The sequence below is a fragment of the Palaemon carinicauda genome, chromosome 16, assembly GCF_036898095.1.
Source record: "Palaemon carinicauda isolate YSFRI2023 chromosome 16, ASM3689809v2, whole genome shotgun sequence".
Lineage (NCBI taxonomy): Eukaryota > Metazoa > Arthropoda > Malacostraca > Decapoda > Palaemonidae > Palaemon > Palaemon carinicauda.
Genome location: NC_090740.1, coordinates 62,661,533 through 62,680,590, shown reverse-complemented (window position 1 = coordinate 62,680,590; position 19,058 = coordinate 62,661,533). Strand labels below are relative to the sequence as shown.

The 19,058-nt window shown below is 52.8% G+C and overlaps 1 protein-coding gene across 1 annotated transcript in view; it reads left to right on the top strand.

Moving 5' to 3' along the window:
- The first annotated feature begins 6 nt into the window (after window positions 1–6).
- The window catches only part of LOC137655745 (very long chain fatty acid elongase 4-like), a 339,356-nt gene continuing 320,304 nt past the window's right edge, over window positions 7–19,058 (top strand). The window contains exon 1 of the mRNA XM_068389809.1: window positions 7–102. The gene's annotated coding sequence lies outside the window, so the exon portion shown is untranslated. The remainder of the gene's footprint in view (window positions 103–19,058) is intronic.

Below are 19,058 nucleotides of genomic sequence, written 5' to 3'. Positions count from 1 at the left end.
CCTTCTTGGAAAGAAGCGTCTGCTGAAACTGACAGATCTCAAGCGGGATAGTCAATACTGCCTTTATTGATACTTAGCCGTTATCTTCCCTTATATTAAAAAGTAAGCATTCTAATTGTTATGACGAAATACTTAATTTACACTAGTCATTGGTAATTGGTTGATATTTTAAATAGAAATAGTGATATACTGTATCAGTACTTTGTAGTTAAAGAGTGAAATTTCCTCACGCCCTCCCGGAAAAATAAGCATTTCGGAACTAATGATGGGCAATTGTGCCCCTATGTTAGTTTGAAGCATTTTTAAATTTGTTATTTGACAGGAAGTTTAAATCTTCAAATATTATGGTCAGAAGAAATGGTTTTATAGCATAGTGCGAAAGCCTACCCTAATCCCACGACAGGCCTATGGTGACCCTAGGTTTGTGGTGTCTGTCTGTCTGTCTGATAGGGCTATCATAGAGGACATAGTGAGTAGGCTCAGGCTTAGGAGGAACGGAAAAGGACAACTATAATTTGCATTTATGCCTACTACATTTGTTTTTAATTTGGTAGAGTATGGTGAACTGTCTACTCTTAGTCTACCAAAAGGTCTTCGTCTAATAGTAGAGAATATGGGAATGTGTTTTAGGGTACTAGTTTCAGCTTAGACAATACAAACTAGGCTTAAATGGAATTCAATAATAGCATGTGAATCTGTATACTATTGTTGCTGGTATAAAAAAAAACTTTAGTTAATATATAATACTTTAATTTCACAACACATATGTGAATCATGTACTTTCCGGACTGGTTGAATTCTGTTTTATCCATTTCTGGAAAACTTAGAGTGAATTCCAATATTCTTAATGAAAAAGTTAAGAGGTGTTGCAGGTGTGTACAGTACTTAGATATTTTTGGTAAGATTTTAGAACACCACGGAATTACATTCTCAAGAGAAAGGACAATTTTTTCTTCAGTACATAATGTGCTTTCAAGGAATTTGACCTTTATTTCCACTGTAAATAAGCTAATCTCCCGTTATCTCTCCTCCCCCCTTCAAGACAACACATGGGAACCCGGGACTTTGAGTAGCCGAAAATGGGAAAACGTGATTATTCAACACTTTTGAGATTTGTAAAAGGATACAGAACTTAACAAACTCACCTAACCTAACCTAGTAGCTCCCAGGTCACAGGCCTAGCTGGGGCAAGCCCCCCGGACCCCCTTCCCAAGTCGCAAACCTTCCCAGGTCACAGACCTAGCAGAGAGATAAGCTCCCGACCCCCCCTACCAGGTCACAGACCTAGGTGGGGGATAAGCCCCCTGGACCCCATTTCCCAGATCACAAGCTTACCCAGATCACAGACCCATGGGGGACAAGCCTCTCAGACCCCTCTACCCAGGTCACAAACTCTTAAAAGTAAATCATAAATAATACCATACCTTATAATTGACACCTACGTGTCTTCATTTGTCTTTGCAATCTTTACAGTAGTGTTGTGGTGACCGATGTGGTAACGTCCCTGCCTGGTGAACACCAGACTTGGGATCGAGTCCCGCTCAAATTCGTTAGTTTCTTTGGTTGCTGCAATGTCACTATCCTTGTGATCTAAGGATGGGGTGTTTGGGGGAGCCTATAGATCTATATGCTGAGTCATCAGCAGCCATTGCCTGGCCTAGCTTGGTTGGAGAGGAGGCTTGGGTCCTGATCATATGTATATATGGTCAGTCTCTAGGGCATTTTCCTGCTTGATAGGGCAATGTCACTGCCCTGGCCTCTGCCATTCATGAGTGGCCTTTAAACCTTTATCATAGAAAATGTGCTGGTCGTCCCTAAAAGCTAACTCAAAATTGCACTTGGGACACTTTCAACTTTGAGGGATAACACAATTAGCTTTTAGAGAATTGTTCTCTACACTAGCTGTACCGTAATACTTACCGTGAAACTTGGCTATATCATCCATTTAGCCATATGGCAGCCCTTACACTGTTACATTGGGCTCCATAATGCACAATCAACATGTAAAACTACTGCAAATGAACTGAGGAGTCATCCTAAGAAAACGGGGCGTGTCACAGAACTACCTACGTCACACTCAGGCATACAAACATATGGTAAACTTTGTCATGTGGTAGGGGGAACTAATTAACAAATGAACCAGGAGGAGCAATTCCATTGGTAGAAAAAAAGTGGAAGGATAGCTTGTGATCAAGAATTATAAAGTCGTCATTATGCGACAAGCTATGCACAAACATACAAGCTAGAGCAGATACATGCGTTTTGTGAAATGTAAACAAAAGTGAAATAGATATTTAAGGGAAGAGGATGCCCATAGTTTGTGTAATTTTTTGAGGATTTATTAAGTATTCCAGAGAATAATGTATAGACAAGAAAAGCTTAGTTTGTTCCGTAACTGAAATACAAACCACGCTATTTATATTGGGTTTACCTTTCGGCGTAGCTGAAATGACGAGCCAATAGTTTTTAACGAGGGTTAACTACCCCCGCGCTAGTTAGCGGGGGTAGGGGAAGGGATAGCTTGCTACCCCCCCCCACCAGTGATTTGCTTCACTTCACTTTTGTCTCCGGCGATGAACAGACGTGTCTGTCCATCGTCCTCGTTGACAGCCTTAATCTTTTTTTGCTTTTTCTTCCAGTTTGTGTGTGTGTGTTTTGAAGTTGGCCTCACCCTTATTGTTCACTATGCGCAAGTGCCCTGGAATTGCCGGCCGCCCTTGTGGTACTTTTATGTCGGCGTTGGACACAGATCCTCACACCCTTTGCCCGCAGTGTCGAGGCCGACGGTGTGATAAAGAGAATACGTGTAGTGAGTGCAGGGAGTGGTCTGCCTCCCAGTGGGAGAGGTTTGGCCGCCGGCGTAAGAAGAAGTCCAAGAGAGACCGTTCTCCTTCCGGGGTTGCCTTGAAGGAGGAAGGCTCTCGGGACTCTTCTTTCGCCGCCCAAACCTCCTCCGAAGCTCCCCCTCGTTCGGCTCCTAAGGAGAGTCTGCCGAGTGGGAGCGCAGGCCCTAGTTCTGTTTCCCGACCTTGGGTTGGGGGAGAGGGCGTTGCCTCCCATAGCGGGGCGGTTCCCCCTCCTCCTCTGGGGGAGGTTGTTGCTAATGAATCTTTGTCTAATGATGATCTTTTTCAGATTTGGGCTTCCCTGGGGCTTAAGGGCCTGCCCTCCAGGGTAGCCCTGATTGACCTTGTCCAGTTAGGGGCGGCTGTTAAGCAGTCGCCGGTGATAGCAGAGGTAGATCCTCTGTCTATCGGCGACGTCGTGGTGACAGAGGCTTCCGACGGGTTGGGTCAATCCTTTGCAGGTACTGTTGTGGATGATGGTGCTGAAGGCTCTCCACCCCCTTCAGTACATCCTTCGAAGGGGAAGGGAGTCCCGCGGGCTCTTTTGCTGCCAAGCCTCCCTCTAAGGGGAGTGCTTTGACTGAGACTCCCCTTCAGAGGACTGATGGTCCTGACGATCTTCCTCGTGGCCGCCTTCGCCGTAAGGCTCACCGTCCGCTGCGCCGCAAGGGCCTCCCGTCTCCCTATAAGGGTGCTAAGAGGCGCCTTTTTGAATCTTCGCCTCCTTCCTCCGAGGGGGTCTCTCCTCGCTGTAAGCAGCCTGCAGCTCCAGCTTCCTTAGACCTCTCTGGGGATCGGTCTCCTACGCCTTCCAGACCTTCAGCTTCTGGTGCAGATGTCTAGCAGCCTGACCTCGTCACCCGACGGGCAACGGTCCCTTCGGGGCAAAGGGATTCTTCCCTTGCGCGTCAGGGTTCCCCTGCGCGCCCTTCTGCAGTGTTAGCGCACAGGCGCTCTCCTGCTCGTCAGTGATCTCCTGTTTGCCAGCGCTCTCCTGATGATCGCCCCTCTTCTCGCCAGCGCTTTCCTGAGGACATCCTTCAGCCTGTTGTTCCTGTTGAGCGCCCATTGCGCCAGTGTTCCCCTGCTCGCCCTTCTGCAGTGTTAGCGCACAGGCGCTCTCCTGCTCGTCGGCGCTCTCCTGTTCGTCAGCGCGCTTCTGATAACCATCGCCCCACTGCTCGCCAGCGCTCTCCTGTGGACTCCGAATATCCTGTGGTTTCTGTTGTGCGCCCTGCGCGCCATCAGTCTCCTGAGCGCTCTAGTTTGGTCAAGGACTCTTCTCCTCGCCCTCGTGATCCTGTTCGTCAGCCTGTTCCTGTGCTACATCGCTCGCGTTCTCCAGCGCGTACTTCCAAAATGCCTGTACGCTCACGCGCCTCCTGTTCCTGAGCCCGTTCGTGAGCGTTCGCTTCTGTGCCCTGCGCCGGCAGTTCCCTCACAGGATTCCACGCGTCGCCCTCTTGCTCGCCAGTGATCACCAGCTCGCCAGCGATCACAGACGCATCAACATTCGCCTGCTCGTCAGCGATCTCCTGCGCGTCAACGGTCCTCAGCGCATCAGCGATCACCTGAACATCGGCGATCTCCAGACCGCCCGCGTGACCTATCACCTGTGCGCAAGCGTTCTCCAACGCGCCGTCGCCCAGAGGATCTGGAGGGACATGGGTCGCCTTCTATTAGCTCGCCCTCGCGTGGTCGTTCGCCTACGCGGTCTATACGCTATCGCTTGTCAACGCGCGCCATCGCTCGCCTACGCGCCAGCGTTCACCAGCGCGCGGCCGATCGCCTGCTCGTAATCGCTCTCCCACGCGCTACAGGTCTCCTGAACAACATCGTCAGCGGTCATCGGAGCGTTCTCGTTCGCCCGCGCGTCAACGCTCCCTCGCCGACGCGCCAACGCGTTCATTCACCAGCTCGCCCACGCGCTCGTTCGCCTGTGCGCCCTCGCGCCCACTCGCCTGTGCGCCCACTCGCCTGCGCGATCGCCGTTCGCGTCGGATTTCGCAGCCCGCGACAGCAGCAGGGACGCGTGTCGTCGCCAGACCGCACTCAGGATCGCCTCCACCAAAACGCAGGACTCTTGTGCAGGATAGGGAAGACACTTCAGAGAGGTCAGTATAACTTTCTTCCCCTTTTCCTTTACATGCAGATCCAGTGGTGTCCACTCCGAAGGATCGCCCGATTCCCTTCCCTCCAGCGGGGATTTCGGACTCTGTGTCCGTGGAGCGGCAGACTTGGTTTGGTCCTCTGATGCAGGCGTTAGTGAAGGCTATGAAGCTGGCACTTGCCGATCAAGGACACAAGCCAACGGCTGCCTCGCCCCCGCTGAAGAGAAGGAGAGGAGTGGACTTCGTGGTGACTTCCCCCAGGGAGAAGTTGGTTCCTAAGAGGTCTGTCAGGAAGGCCCCATCCCCTTCGCAGGCGTTTTCTCCTTCTCCCGAGGACGAGGCTTTTCCGTCCTCGGGTGAATTCAGTGAGGTGATAGTCTCCCCCTCGGCACCAAGGGGGGAGTCTTCTCCTCATGGAGGAGAATCGTCTCGCGCGGAAGGTGCTTTCCGAACCTCTTTGTTGGGGTCGTGTATCCCTCCCAGGAGGGAGCCCAAGGACTCCAAGACAATCCCGAAGTCGTCTTCTAGGATTCGCCAGGAACCCGCTGCTCCCCGGGAGAACGTCCACGCTTCGCCCCAGGAAGAGATTCCGGGGACGGGAGACTTAGCTGCCAGTCCGCACCAGCAGGAGTCTGAGCATGCCTTCTGGGAGATCCTGAGCCTGATGAAGCAACTCAACGGGTTTATGGACCCCATGATCGCCCCCCGAGAAGGCAAGGACACGGTCCTGGACCAGGTGTTCGATGTTCAGAAGCCCCCTAAGACCAGTGCGGCTCTGCCCTGGTCTCGGGGGTTGAAGAGTGCCAGAGCCAGGGCCAATGCCCAACTCGCGACTCTTGCTTCCTCCAGTCGTTCCTCTGCCGGGAACAAACTCATCCCACCTCCTCGTCTCCAGCAGAGGAGGTATTTTGAGATCTTGGGGGAGTCTAGTCTCGCTCTTCCTCTCCATCATTCCGTAGAAGAGCTTGCCAAGGGAGTTCCTCTCGAGAAGCTCTCCGCCCGGCAGGTGACGATCTCGGCGTCGGAGATCCTGAGCCATGAGAAGGTCGCGAAGTGCGCCATGCAGGCCACTTCGTGGCTGGATATATGGCTAGGGACTCTGGGCATCCTATTGCGCTCCGAGGACTTGTCTAAGGAGACCAATAGGAAGGCCCTGGAGACCTTCTTACTCTCGGGCACCCGCTCCATCGAGTTCCTGGCACACCAGGTCACCACCCTGTGGGCCAACTCGGTATTAAAGCGGCGCGATGCGGTGACCGAGAAGTTCCACCCGAAGGTCCCCGCCGTGGATGTCTGTAGGCTCAGACATGCTTCCCTCCTTGGGGAGAATCTGTTGGAGCCCCAGGATATGGAACGAACGGCTGAGAGATGGAGGAAATCTAGCCAGGACTCCCTCCTCCATAGGGCCCTTACAGCTCGGCCCTGTAAGCCTCCAGCTCCGCAGCAACAGCAGCAGCAGCCTCGCAAGGCACCAAAGCAGGCACCGGCAGCTAAGAAAGTGGTGTCTAAGCCCCAGCCCTTTCCAGCCAAGGTCAAGAGGGGCGGTAAGTCTTCCAGGGGAGGCAAGACTCCTAGAGGGAGCGGCCGCGGCCGCAAACACTAGGAGTGGCAATCCCCCCGCGTGTCCACCTGTGGGGGGATGCCTTCGACGTTGCGTGCACAGGTGGCAGCATCACGGGGCCGATGCTCGGACGATTTCTGTGATCGGCCAAGGCTATCGCGTCCCGTTCATAACATCTCAACCTCCCCTGACAGCGAATCCAGTGTCATTGAGCTCCTATGCCATGGGATCGGTAAAGGGGCTAGCCCTTCGGGCAGAAGTCGAGACCATGCTCAAGAAGGATGCTCTCCAGGAGGTCGTCGACGGCTCCCCAGGCTTCTTCAGTCGACTCTTTCTTGTAATGAAGGCGTCTGGAGGCTGGAGACCTGTCATCGACCTCTCGGCTCTGAACGGGTTTGTCAAGCAAACTCTGTTCAGCAAGGAGACAGCGGACACGGTCAGACTGAAATTACCAAACAATTCTTCTTCTCTCAAGATGTTAACTACTGCACTATAATTGGCTACTTTCCTCTTGATAAGGGTAAGCTGCTCTTCTAGGAGAACACTCCAAAATCAAATCATTGTTCTCTAGTCTTGGATAGTGCCATAGCTTCTGTACCATAGTCTTCCACTGTCTTGTGTTAGAGATTTCTTGCTTGAGGGTACACTCGAGTGTACTATTCTATCCTGTTTCTCCTCCTCTTGTTATTTTGAAGTTTTTATCTTCTTGTTATTTTCAAGTTTTTTCTTATAGTTTATGTACGACAGATTTATTTTAATGTTATTTTGTTCCGTAACCAAAATACAAACCACGCTATTTACATTGGGTTTACTTTCGGCGTAGCTGAAATTGACGAGCCAATAGATTTTAACAAGGGTTAACTACCCCCGCGCTAGTTAGCGGGAGTAGGGGAAGGGGTAGCTTGCTACCCCTCTCCCCCCGCACACCCTGGTGATTTGCTTCACTTCACTTTTGGCTCGGACGATGTGCAGACATGTCTGTCTATCGTCCTCGTTGTTGACAGCCTTAATCTTTTTTCTTTGCTTTTCCTCAGCTGTGTGTTTGGAAATTGGCCTCGCCCTTTGGTATTCATCATGCGCAAGTGGCCTGGGATCGCCGGCCGCCCTTGCGGCACTTTCATGTCGGCGGTGGATACCGATCCTCACACCCTTTGCCCACAGTGTCGAGGCCGACGATATGATAGGGAAAATATGTGCAGTGAGTGTAGGGAGTCGTCTGCCTCCCAGTGGGAGAGGTTTGCCCGCCGGCGTAAGAAGAAGTCCAAGAGAGACCGTTCTCCTTCTGGGGTTGCCCTGAATTAGGAAGGCTCTAGGGACTCTTCTTCCGCTGCCCAAACCTCCTCCGAAGCTCCCACTCGTCCGGCCTCTGGTGAGAGGCCTCCGAGTGGTAGCGCAGACCCTTGTTCTGTTTCCCGAACTCGGGGGGCGGGAGAGGGCGTCGCCTCCCATAGCGGGGCGGCTCCCCCTCCTCCTCCGGGGGTGGATTTTGATAATGTTGATAACTCTGTGTCTAACGATGATCTTTTTCAGCTTTGGGCTTCCTTGGGGCTTAAGGGCCTGCCCTCCAAGGAAGCCCTGTTTGACCTTATCCAGTTAGGGACCGCTGTCAAGCAGTCGCCGGTGATAGCAGAGGTAGATCCTCTGTCTATCGTCGACGTCGTGGTGGCAGAGGCTTCCGACGGGTCTGGTCAAACCTCTGCGGCTCCTGACGTTGCTGAAGGCTCTCTTCCCCCTTCCGAACATCCTTCGAAGGGGGAAGGGGTCCCACGGTCTCTCCTGCGGCTACGTCTCCCCCTCGGGGGAGCGCTTTGACTGAGACTCCTCTTCGGAGGACTGACGATCCTGATGACCTCCTCGTGGCCGCCTTCACCGTAAGGCTCGTCATCCTCTTCGTCGCAGGGGCCTCCCGTCTTCCTATAAGGGTGTCAAGAGGCGCCTCCTCCGTCCTCCGATGAGGATCCTCCTCGCCGGGAGCAGACTGTAGCAGCCGCGTCCTTAGACCTCTCCGGGAATCGTTCGCGTTCTCCTACGCCTGGACCTTCCACCTCCTGTGCAGATGGCCTGCAGTCTTCTGATCTCGTCAGCCGACGGGCAGCTGTCCCTTCGGGGCAAAGGGATGTCTCCCACGGTGTGGGGACTTCCCTTGCTCGTCAGGGTTCCCCTGCGCCCCTCCTGCGCATTCACGTGCAGTAGCGCGTAAGCGCTCTCCATCCTTGAAGTCTCCTGACTCACCTCGCCAGCGCTCTCCTGTTCGTCAGCGCTCTCCTGTTCGTCAGCGCTCTCCTGATCGCCAGCGCTCTCCTGTTCGCCAGCGATCTCCTGATGGTCAACGCCCCCCTGCTCGCCAGCGCTCTCCTGTGGACAACGTACATCCTCCTGTTCCTGTTACGCGCCCAGCGCGCCAACGGTCACCTGAGCGCACAAGATCTCCTGCTCGTCAGCTCGCACCTGCACCTCCTGTTCCTGACACGCGCCCTGTGCACCCACGCTCGCCCACGCGCCCTAGAACTCCGGTTCTGGACGCTGGCAAGGATTTAACTCCTCCTCGCCCTCGCGTTCCTGCTCGTCATCTTTCTCCTGCTCAGCAATGCGCACGGTCTCCTGCGCATACATCCAGAGTTCCTGCACGCCCATGCGCCCATGTGCCTTCTCTTCCTGAGCCCGTTCGGGAGCGTTCGCCTTTGCGCGTTGCCCCTCTTGCTCCTGCGCAGTCTCCTACGCGTCGTCTGCCTGCGCGCCAGCGATCACCAGCGCGTCAGCGATCACCAGCGCGTCAGCGATCACCAGCGCGTCAGCGATCACCAGCGCGTCAGCGATCACCAGCGCGTCAGCGATCACCAACCCGTCAGCGTTCTCCTGCTCGTCAGTGTTCTCCTGCTCGTCAGTGATCTCCTGCGCGTTAGCGTTCTCCAGCGCGTCAGCGCTCCCCTGAGTCCCGGCGATCTCCTGACCGCCCGCGCGATCCATCGCCTGCGCGCAAACGCTCTCCTACGCGTCAGCAGCAATCAGATCTTGACAGACATAGGTCTCCTGCGATCAACTCGCCCACACGCGGTCGTTCGCCCCGCGCGTTCTACGCGCCATCGCTCGCCAACGCGCCATCACGCTCCAACGCGCCATCGCTCGCCTGCGCGCCAGCATTCGCCAACGCGCCATCGTTCGCCGACTCCCCATCGCTCGCCCACGCGTCACAGGTCTCCAGGACACCATCGTTCCCCTGCGCTGTACTTTTCTCCTGGCCCTCAGCAGTCTCCTGAGCGCCCACGCGTTCCTTCACCCATGCGCCAACGCGCCCGCGCGCCCTCGCCCGCGCGCCCACTCGCCCGCGCTCGTTTATCTCCGCGCGATTACGCGCCCGCGCTCCAGCAGCTCCTCGCGCGCGATTCTTTGGTAACGCCCCCGCGCGAGCGCCAGCGCGACCCCCGTCCTCGTCGGGTTCCGCAGCTCGCGGCGGCAGCAGTGACACGTGTTTCCAGGTCGCAGTCAGGATCGCCTCCGCGTAAGCGTAGGTCTCTCTTGCAAGACAAGGAAGGATCGTCGGAGAGGTCAAGGCAACTTTCTTCCCCTTCTTTTTTGCAGGCAGGTCCAGTTGTGTCCACTCCAAAGGGTCGACCGATCCCCTTCCCTCCAGCAGGAATTACGGACTCTGTGTCCGTATCTCGGCAGTCCTTGTTTGGTCCTCTGATGCGGGTGTTAGTGAAGGCTATGAAGCCGGCACTCGCCGAACTAGGACTCAAGCCAACGACGGCCTCGCCCCCGCTGAAGAGAAGGAGAGGAGTGGACTTCGTGGTGACTTCTCCCAGGGAGAAGTTGGTTCCTAAGAGGTCCGCCAGGACGGCTCCTTCCCCTTCGCAGTCGTTTTCTCCTTCTCCTGTAGACGAGGCCTTTCCGTCCTCAGGAGAGTCCAGCAAGGCGGCGGTCTCCCCCTTCGGCACCAAGGGGAGAGTCTCCTCCTCGTGGAGGGGAATCGTCTCGCGTGGAAGATACCTTCTAGACTTCTTTGCTGGAGTCTTGTATCCCGCCCAGGAGGGAACCCAAGGACTCCAAGACGATTCCGAAGTCGTCTTCGCGAATTCGTCAGGAACCAGCCAGATCCCGGGAGAACGTCCACGTGTCTCCCCAGGAAGAGCTTCCGGGGACAGGAGACTTAGCTGCCAGTCCGCAGGGAGGAGAGCAGCACGGGTCTGAGCATGCCTTCTGGCAGGTCTTGGGCCTGATGAGGCAGCTCAACTGGTTCAAGGACCCGGTGATCGCCCCTCGTGAAGGCAAGGACACAGTCCTGGATCAGGTCTATGGAACTCAGAAGCCCCCAAAGGCCAGCGCGGCTCTGCCCTGGTCCCAAGGGGTGAAGAGTGCCAGAGACATGGCTAACGCTCAGCTCGCAGACCTCGCCTCCTCTAGTCGTTCCTCTGCCGGGAACAAACTCCTCCCACCTCCTCGTCTCCAGCAGAGGAGGTATTTTGAGATCATGGGGGAGTCTAGCCTCGCTCTTCCCCTCCACCATTCGGTGGAAGAGCTTACTAGGGGAGTTCCTCTTGAGAAGCTCTACGCCCAGCAGGTGACGGTCTCGGCGTCGGAGATCCTGAGCCAGGAGAAGGTCGCGAAGTGTGCTATGCAGGCCACTTCGTGGCTGGATGTCTGGCTGGGTTCTCTGGGCATCCTATTGCGCTCCGAGGATCTGTCTAAGGAGAGCAATAGGAAGGCCCTGGAGACCTTCCTCCTCTCGGGCACACGCTCCATCGAGTTCCTGGCACATCAGGTTACCAACCTGTGGGCCAACTCGGTGCTGAAGCGTCGTGATGCGGTGACCGAGAAGATCCACCCGAAGGTCCCCGCCGTGGACGTCTGCAGGCTCAGACACTCCTCCATCCTTGGGGGAAGTTTGTTTGAGCCCCAAGATATAGAACGTACAGCTGAGAGGTGGAGGAAGTCTAGCCAGGTCTCCCTTCTCCAAAGGGCCCTGGCATCTCGGCCCTACAAGCCTCCAGCTCCGCAGCAACATCAGCAGCAGCCTCGCAAGACACCAAAGCAGGCACCGGCAGCTAAGAAAGTGGTGTCTAAGCCCCAGCCCTTTCCTGCCAAGGACAAGAGGGGCGGTAAGTCCTCCAGGGGAGGCAAGACTCCTAGAGGAAGCGGCCGCGGCCGCAAACGCTAGGAGTGGCAGTCCCCCCACGTGTCCACCTGTGGGGGGGATGCCTTCAAAGTTGCGTGCACAGGTGGCAGCGACATGGGGCCGATTCTTGGACGGTCTCCGTGATTGGCCAAGGTTATCGCGTCCCATTCACGACATCTCAACCTCCCCTGACAGCGAATCCAGTGTCGTTGAGCTCCTATGCCATGGGATAGGCAAAGGGGCTAGCCCTTCGGGCAGAAGTCGAGACCATGCTCAAGAAGGATGCTCTCCAGGAGGTTGTCGACGGGTCCCCAGGCTTCTTCAGTCGACTCTTTCTTGTAAAGAAGGCGTCTGGAGGCTGGAGACCTGTCATCGACCTCTCAACTCTGAATAAGTTTGTCAAGCAAACTCCGTTCAGCATGGAGACAGCGGACACGGTCAGACTTGCGGTGAGACCACAAGACTTCATGTGCACACTGGATCTGAAGGACGCGTACTTCCAGATCCCAATCCATCCGTCTTCCAGGAAGTACTTGAGATTCAGCCTAGACAGCAAGACCTACCAGTTCAAAGTGCTGTGCTTCGGTCTCTCCACAGCACCTCAGGTGTTCACCAGAGTGTTTACCCTGATTTCGTCTTGGGCGCACAGGAACGGCATCCGTGTCCTCTGATATCTGGACGACTGGCTGATCCTGGCAGACTCGGAGTCGACCCTTCTTCGACATTGAGACAGGCTCCTGGGACTTTGCCAAGATCTGGGGATCTTGGTAAATCTCGAGAAGTCCTCTCTGCAGCCGTCCCAACGACTGGTTTATCTAGGCATGTTGTTAGACACCAATCTCCACAAAGCCTTTCCATCAGACGACAGGATAGTAAGGCTGAGGAGGGTGGCGGAACCCTTCCTCAGGCGAGAAGAGCTTCCAGCCCAATCGTGGTTGCGTCTCTTAAGTCACCTAGCCTCCCTGGCTCGTCTGGTTCCAAACGGCCGTCTCAGGATGAGATCCCTGCAATGGCGGCTAAAGTCCCGGTGGAGTCGAGGATCTGATTCCCCGGACTTTCTGGTCCCGATAGGATCCGCGGAACAGGCGGTCCTGCGGTGGTGGCTGGTCGACGAGAACCTGCGAAAGGGAGTGGATCTTCTCGTCCTCTCCCCGGAATTGACTGTTTTTGGACGCGTCAAAAGAAGGGTGGGAGCTCACATTCTGAACCAGAGGACCTCAGGCCTTTGGTCAGAATCAGAAAAGTATCTGCACATCAACTTGCTAGAAATGAAGGCCGTGTTCCTGGCTCTTCAACAGTTCCAACGGACCCTGGCAGGTCACTCCGTGGTGGTGATGAGCGACAACACCACGGTAGTGGCTTATATCAACAAGCAGGGAGGTACTTTTTCACATCAGCTATCCCATCTTGCAGTAGAGATTTTGAGGTGGACCGAAGTCCACTCGATAACACTATCAGCTCGCTTCATTCCTGGCAAGAGGAATGTGCTCGCCGACAGTCTGAGCAGGGCTTCGCAGATAGTGAGTACCGAGTGGTCTTTGGATCCTCAGATAGCCAACAAAGTCTTGACTTTGTGGGGTTCCCCGACGGTGGATCTGTTCCCGACAGCTTTGAATTTCAAGCTGCCCCTGTACTGCTCCCAAGTCCCGGATCCCAAGGCTCTCTGGCAAGATGCTTTCCAACAACGGTGGGACAACATCGATGTGTACGCCTTCCCACCGTTCTGTCTGATGAGAAGGGTGCGCAACAGGACCAGACTATCGGTCAACCTGTCGATGACTCTGATAGCTCCGCTATGGCATCATGCGGAATGGTTCCCGGACCTTCTGCAGCTCCTGACGGAGCTCCCGAGAGAGCTTCCCCCACGACACGAGCTACTCAGACAGCCACATTGCAACATCTTCCACAAGGCCGTAGCCTCGCTTCGGCTTCACGCCTGGAGACTATCCAGCGTCTCCTCACGGAGAGAGGCTTTTCGCAACAGGTTGCGGAGAGAATGTCTCGGCACCTGCGAAAGTCCTCTGCGGGAGTCTACCAGGCGAAGTGGAGAGTCTTCTGTGGTTGGTGTCGTGGGAGGGGCATCTCTCCGCTCGATGCCACTATTCCAGCAATAGAGAAGTTTCTCGTTTATTTGCGGGAGGAAATGCGCCTTTCGGTCTCAGCGGTGAAAGGCTATCGCTCAGCCTTAAGCCTGGCTTTTAGGCTGAAAGGAGTGGACATTTCTTCCTCGCTGGAACTCTCTCTACTCATACGTAGCTATGAGCTTACCTGCCCTCAGTCGGAAGTGAGACCACCTCCATGGAACGTGGTTCGGGTTCTCAGGGCTCTTAAGATAACTCCCTTCGAACCATTACGCCAGGCCTCTGATCGCCACCTGACTTGGAAGACGGCTTTCCTGCTCGCGTTGGCCTCTGCCAAACGAGTTAGTGAACTTCATGGTCTCTCGTACAACATCGCCCATTCAAGGGGATGGGGGGAGGTAACGTTCAGGTTCGTCCCTGAGTTTGTTGCCAAGACTCAGAACCCTGGAGTGCCGGCCCCACGGTTCGACTCTTTCAGGGTCACGAGTCTCAGTTCTGTAACGAGCAATCCAGACCATCTGCTATTATGCCCAGTGAGGAGTCTAAGGCGTTACTTGAAGAGAACAGCTGCAGTTCGTCCTCGAGTGCAAGCACTGTTTGTTAGCACAGGCAGGACGAAGAGGAGGGTCACCAAGAATACCTTCTCGGCTTGGATTCGAAGGGTCATCCACCACGCCTTGAATCCTGACCCTCTTCCGTCACGTCGCCCTAGGGCACACGACTTCAGGGGTATTGCTACGTCCCTGGCCTTCAAGAGAAACTTCTCTGTGACGCAGGTGCTTCAAGCTGGGGTCTGGAAGCGTCAAACGACCTTCACAGCCCACTACCTGCAGGACGTGACCCACAGGAGCCTCAATACTTTTTCTATCGGCCCCTTGGTGGCTGCACAACAGCTGGTCTAACCTCAGGCTCCTTGATGGACAAGTAGCAGTAGGTTGAGGGCGTTGTTACCCGGTTTTAGTCTACGTGAATGAAAGAGTATGTCTGGCCCTTACTTCTTTCTTCATCCTCCCCTCTCTTGGGGTAAGCAGCATCCTGGTCTCTGCATAGCTAACCTCAACCTCTGAAGGTAAACCATGCTCCCTTGTGTTCCTAGTATTAAGTTTAATACTGTCGCGTCCCCCATACCCTGACGAGGTGGTATTGGGAACGTCCTAGCCTAGATTCCTATCTAAAGGACTCAAGGTCAACTTCCTAGGACGAGTCACGCTGTTTCCTCCACACACAACTTACGTAGGCCACTCGTTCTTTGCAGAGCAAGGAACTTGTGAGGTGTAGGGACTTCCTCTCTCGAGTGATACTCACTTGGAGTCGGAGTCCCCGGGTAAGCCAAAGCCAGTAAGGCTGGGGACTTTCCACCCTTCCTAAGGGGGTAAGTCACCCAATGTAAATAGCGTGGTTTGTATTTCGGTTACGGAACAAATGGCAAATTTGGAGATAATTTGTATTTTTCCTAACCATACAAACCTTAGCTATTTACACATATTTGCCCGCCAGCGCTGTCCCCCAAGTCAAGTCCTACCTCTAAGTGAAGTGAAGCAAATCACCGGGGTGTAGGGGGGAGGGGTAGCAAGCTACCCCTTCCCCTACTCCCGCTAACTAGCGCGGGGGTAGTTAACCCTCGTTAAAATCTATTGGCTCGTCAATTTCAGCTACGCCGAAAGTAAACCCAATGTAAATAGCTAAGGTTTGTATGGTTAGGAAAAATACAAATTATTTCTGAATTTGTCATATTGTTCTTAAACTTCTCTTGTAATTTTCCTTATTTCCTTTCCTCACAGGGCTATTTTCCCTGTTGGAGTCCTTAGGCTTATAGCATTCTGCTTTTCCAAGTAGGGTTGTACCTTAGCAAGCAATAATAATAATAATAATAATAGTAATAATAATAATAATAATAATAATAATAATAGAGGATACCATATGATCAATGAGTAGGGAGCCATAGCAGAAGTCTTATAGGCCTATATGTTTGTCGAGATGTTCCCCAAATATCTTTTTCTATTTGTACACCTCTGCAGGCAAAGGTTGTACACATTGATATAGGAAGAAAATACACCATTTATTCTCTTTACTTGCCTCCAAATGACATCATCTCTTATGATAATTTAGTAGAGGTAATTCAACAACTTCCCCAACCTTTTCTCTTACTGGGAGATTTGAATGATCGACATCCATCATGGACCAGTGTTTTATCAAATATAAGGTGCAATATTATTTCATCAATTGTGGAAAATAGAGATGCGGGATGCCTTGATACAGGAAAGCCCACACACACTCATGTTCAGACAGGTACCCTATCATACATTGACCTTTCAGTTGCAAGCTTTAGCTGCCTTCTGGATTTTAGATGATGGGCATACTAGTGATCATGCTCCAATTATTATAAATACGAACAATGGTTCACCCTTGCAGAGATTGCCACGATGGAACCTTGATAAGGCGGGCTGGAATAAGTATCGGTAGCTAAGTGAAATTGAAGGGAATGCAGAACAATTTGAAAATGTAGATGATGCCATAGACATACTGAATAGAACTCTACATACAGCAGGAGTCAATTCAATTCCAAAAACCACAGGGTAATTAAGACGGCGACCAGTCCCCTAGTGGTCTTCAGAACTAAGTGCTCTGCACAGAGCCACAAGAAATTCTTTGACTCGATTGCATAGGCACCTTACAGAGGAGAACTTAATAATATATGAATGTAGAGCACAATTCTGTTGTGCTATGAAAGAAGCTAGGCACCAGCCTTGGGTGTCTTGCTTCCTCCATTAACAATAGAACACCACCATCTTCTGTGTGGAGGAAAGAAAAAAAGATAGCAGGCAAATTCACCTTCAACCCACCACCAGTGTTGAAGGTGAATGGTCAGCATGTGACTGAAGCAAATGAGGTCAGTATTTCCCTGGCTGACTATTTCTCAAATGTATCATGCAAGTATGTAGCTTCATCCTCGCCTAATATGGGACTGCCATTAATGCTATTTTTGCTTTTTCTTTTTTCAGTGTGTGTGCGTTGACTTCTGCTGGCCATGCGTACCTACCCGAGACGTGACGCCTGCTCCTGCGGTACTTTCATGTCTGCTGAGGACACCGATCCTCACACCCTTTGACCTTCTTTCAAGGTCAATGGTGTGATGTGGGTAGTAAGTGTTCCGAGTGTCTGGAGTGGTCTGCCTCCCAGTGAGAAAGGTTTAGGCGACGATGAAAGAAGTCTGAGCAGGACTCTTCTCCTTTAAAGGTTGCTTCAAAGCAGAAGAAACCCAAGGGTTCTTCTTTCACTTCCCGACCTTCCTCTGAAGCTCCTGCTCATTCAGTCTCCTCTGAGGGACCGTCGAGTAGTAGCCCTTGAACACCTAGACAACCTCGGTCCTCTAGTGACGGTATCACTTCCTCTAGCGAAGCGGCCCAGCCTCTCCCCCGGGGGTTGGGGTCCTTGACACTTTCTCCTTTATTACAGGTGTGGTCATCCTTGGGGTTACTGGGTCCTGCTTCCAAGGAAAACCTGCTGCAGCTTCTTCGCCGTGGCGCTAGCGTGCAGCCCTCGTTAACGTCAGAGATGGATCCTCTGTCCTTCGTGGGCGTCGTTGTGTCTGAGGCATTATTCTCTGCTCATCCGGGTGACATTCCTGCCCCTTCGAACGCTTCCCCCGTTGCTGAAGACTGTGCTTCCCCCCTGCCGAACATCCTTTGAGGGGGAAGCAATATCCTAGGGCCGTCTCTCCTGCGAGTGTTTCTCTCCCTTGGGGGAGTTCACTCATAGAGACTCCTTTTTGGAGGACTGCTGCTGCTAAAAGTCAGCTTGCTAAACCACTATCCCCTAGAGGGCTTAACTGTGGAAGTCGTTCCTGTTGTGCTCGCCCTCCGTTTCATCTTAGAAATGCGCCTTCACCTTAGGTGAAGAGACGCCTCTTTGGCTCTTTAGCTTCATCAACGCAGCCTTCCTCCGCAGAGGAGCCTCTTTGTTCTTTGTCTTCTGTCTATCGACCCTCGCCTGCCCCTGGACCTTCTTCCGACGACGCTGCCACTAGTTCATGGACTTCGGCTCTAGATTCTTCGCCTGATGATCTCTCTCCACCTGAGGATCACGTGCCTTCCCCTTCGGAGGATGTTCGTCCTTCCAAAGAACACATCCCTTCCCCTGCTTGCAATTCTACGTGCCAATCTTCAGCTCACCCTACAACTCGCAGTTCACCTGACCGCCCGTCTCCCTTCTTGTCTCCTCCATCTCATCTGCCTATGCGCCGATTGACAACTCTTCAATCGCCCGCGCGCCAACCTGCTATGCATTATTTGCCTGGTCGCCTTTCTCCAGTGCGCCTTATAATGAATAAGGGTTTGTGTGAAGAGAAAAAAATCTGATTGGTAGTATGTTAGGAAAAATTCCTATTACTTTCAAAATTTTCAATTTTATTTATTTGTTACCGTATATTTGTTAAGCCTCAAACATCCCCCCAAAAGTGACTTAATCCGTTATTGTTTCTCTTAACAGGTAACTGCAATAATACCCTACACGCATTAGGGAGTCAAGTAGAGAAATTTGAAAGTGGTAGGTGAGGGCAAGCAATGATTTACGGTGGAGGATTCTTAGGATATTAGTGCATTGGACACTTAAGTGAAAAAAAAAATAATACATTTGTGTCTCCATTATCAGAAGGTAGTCAGAGATTTATGTCCAGACCCTGTTGATTCACTGCATAGGTCATGAACTGCTATGTTGTAGGGTTCTCCATTAAGCTTGGAGTTTTCTTATGCCACAAGCTTGGAACTTTGTCTTGATTATAGCTGCCAAGGTTGGCTGCTGATAACTTTTGTGTCTGGATATTTTTTGTAGCGGTTGTGTTGCTTGGTGAGATTATTAGACTACACAGGCAACAGCAACGTACACACTGTGGCAATCATTAATGTACTATATATGTATGTTGTTGTCCCGACGCAAGATACAAACCTTCCACTCTTTACCATAGCATTGTTATTTCGGCGGAGCTGAAAACTAGTCGAAACTGGAGTTAATCAGGGTTTAATTACCCACCGCTAGTTAGCTGGGATCACGGGGGTGTGTTTACCCACTGCTCCCACCAGCACTGATGACTACCCGTCACTTTTTATTTTGGTTCAGTAGTGTGTAGACGTGTTTCACTCTCCGTTAACCTAAACTGGCTGGAACTAGTTTCTTTTCTCTTTTCCTTTTTCAGGTGTACCTTCCTGTGAGGTCCAACCATGTGAGTTTGTACAGGCTGTGAAGGGCGCCGTTGCGGCACCTTCATGTCCTCGTAGGAGACGGATCCTCACGGTCTCTGCCCTTCGTGCCGAGGTCACTCGTGTTCGAAGGAATCTCCTTGTAGCGTGT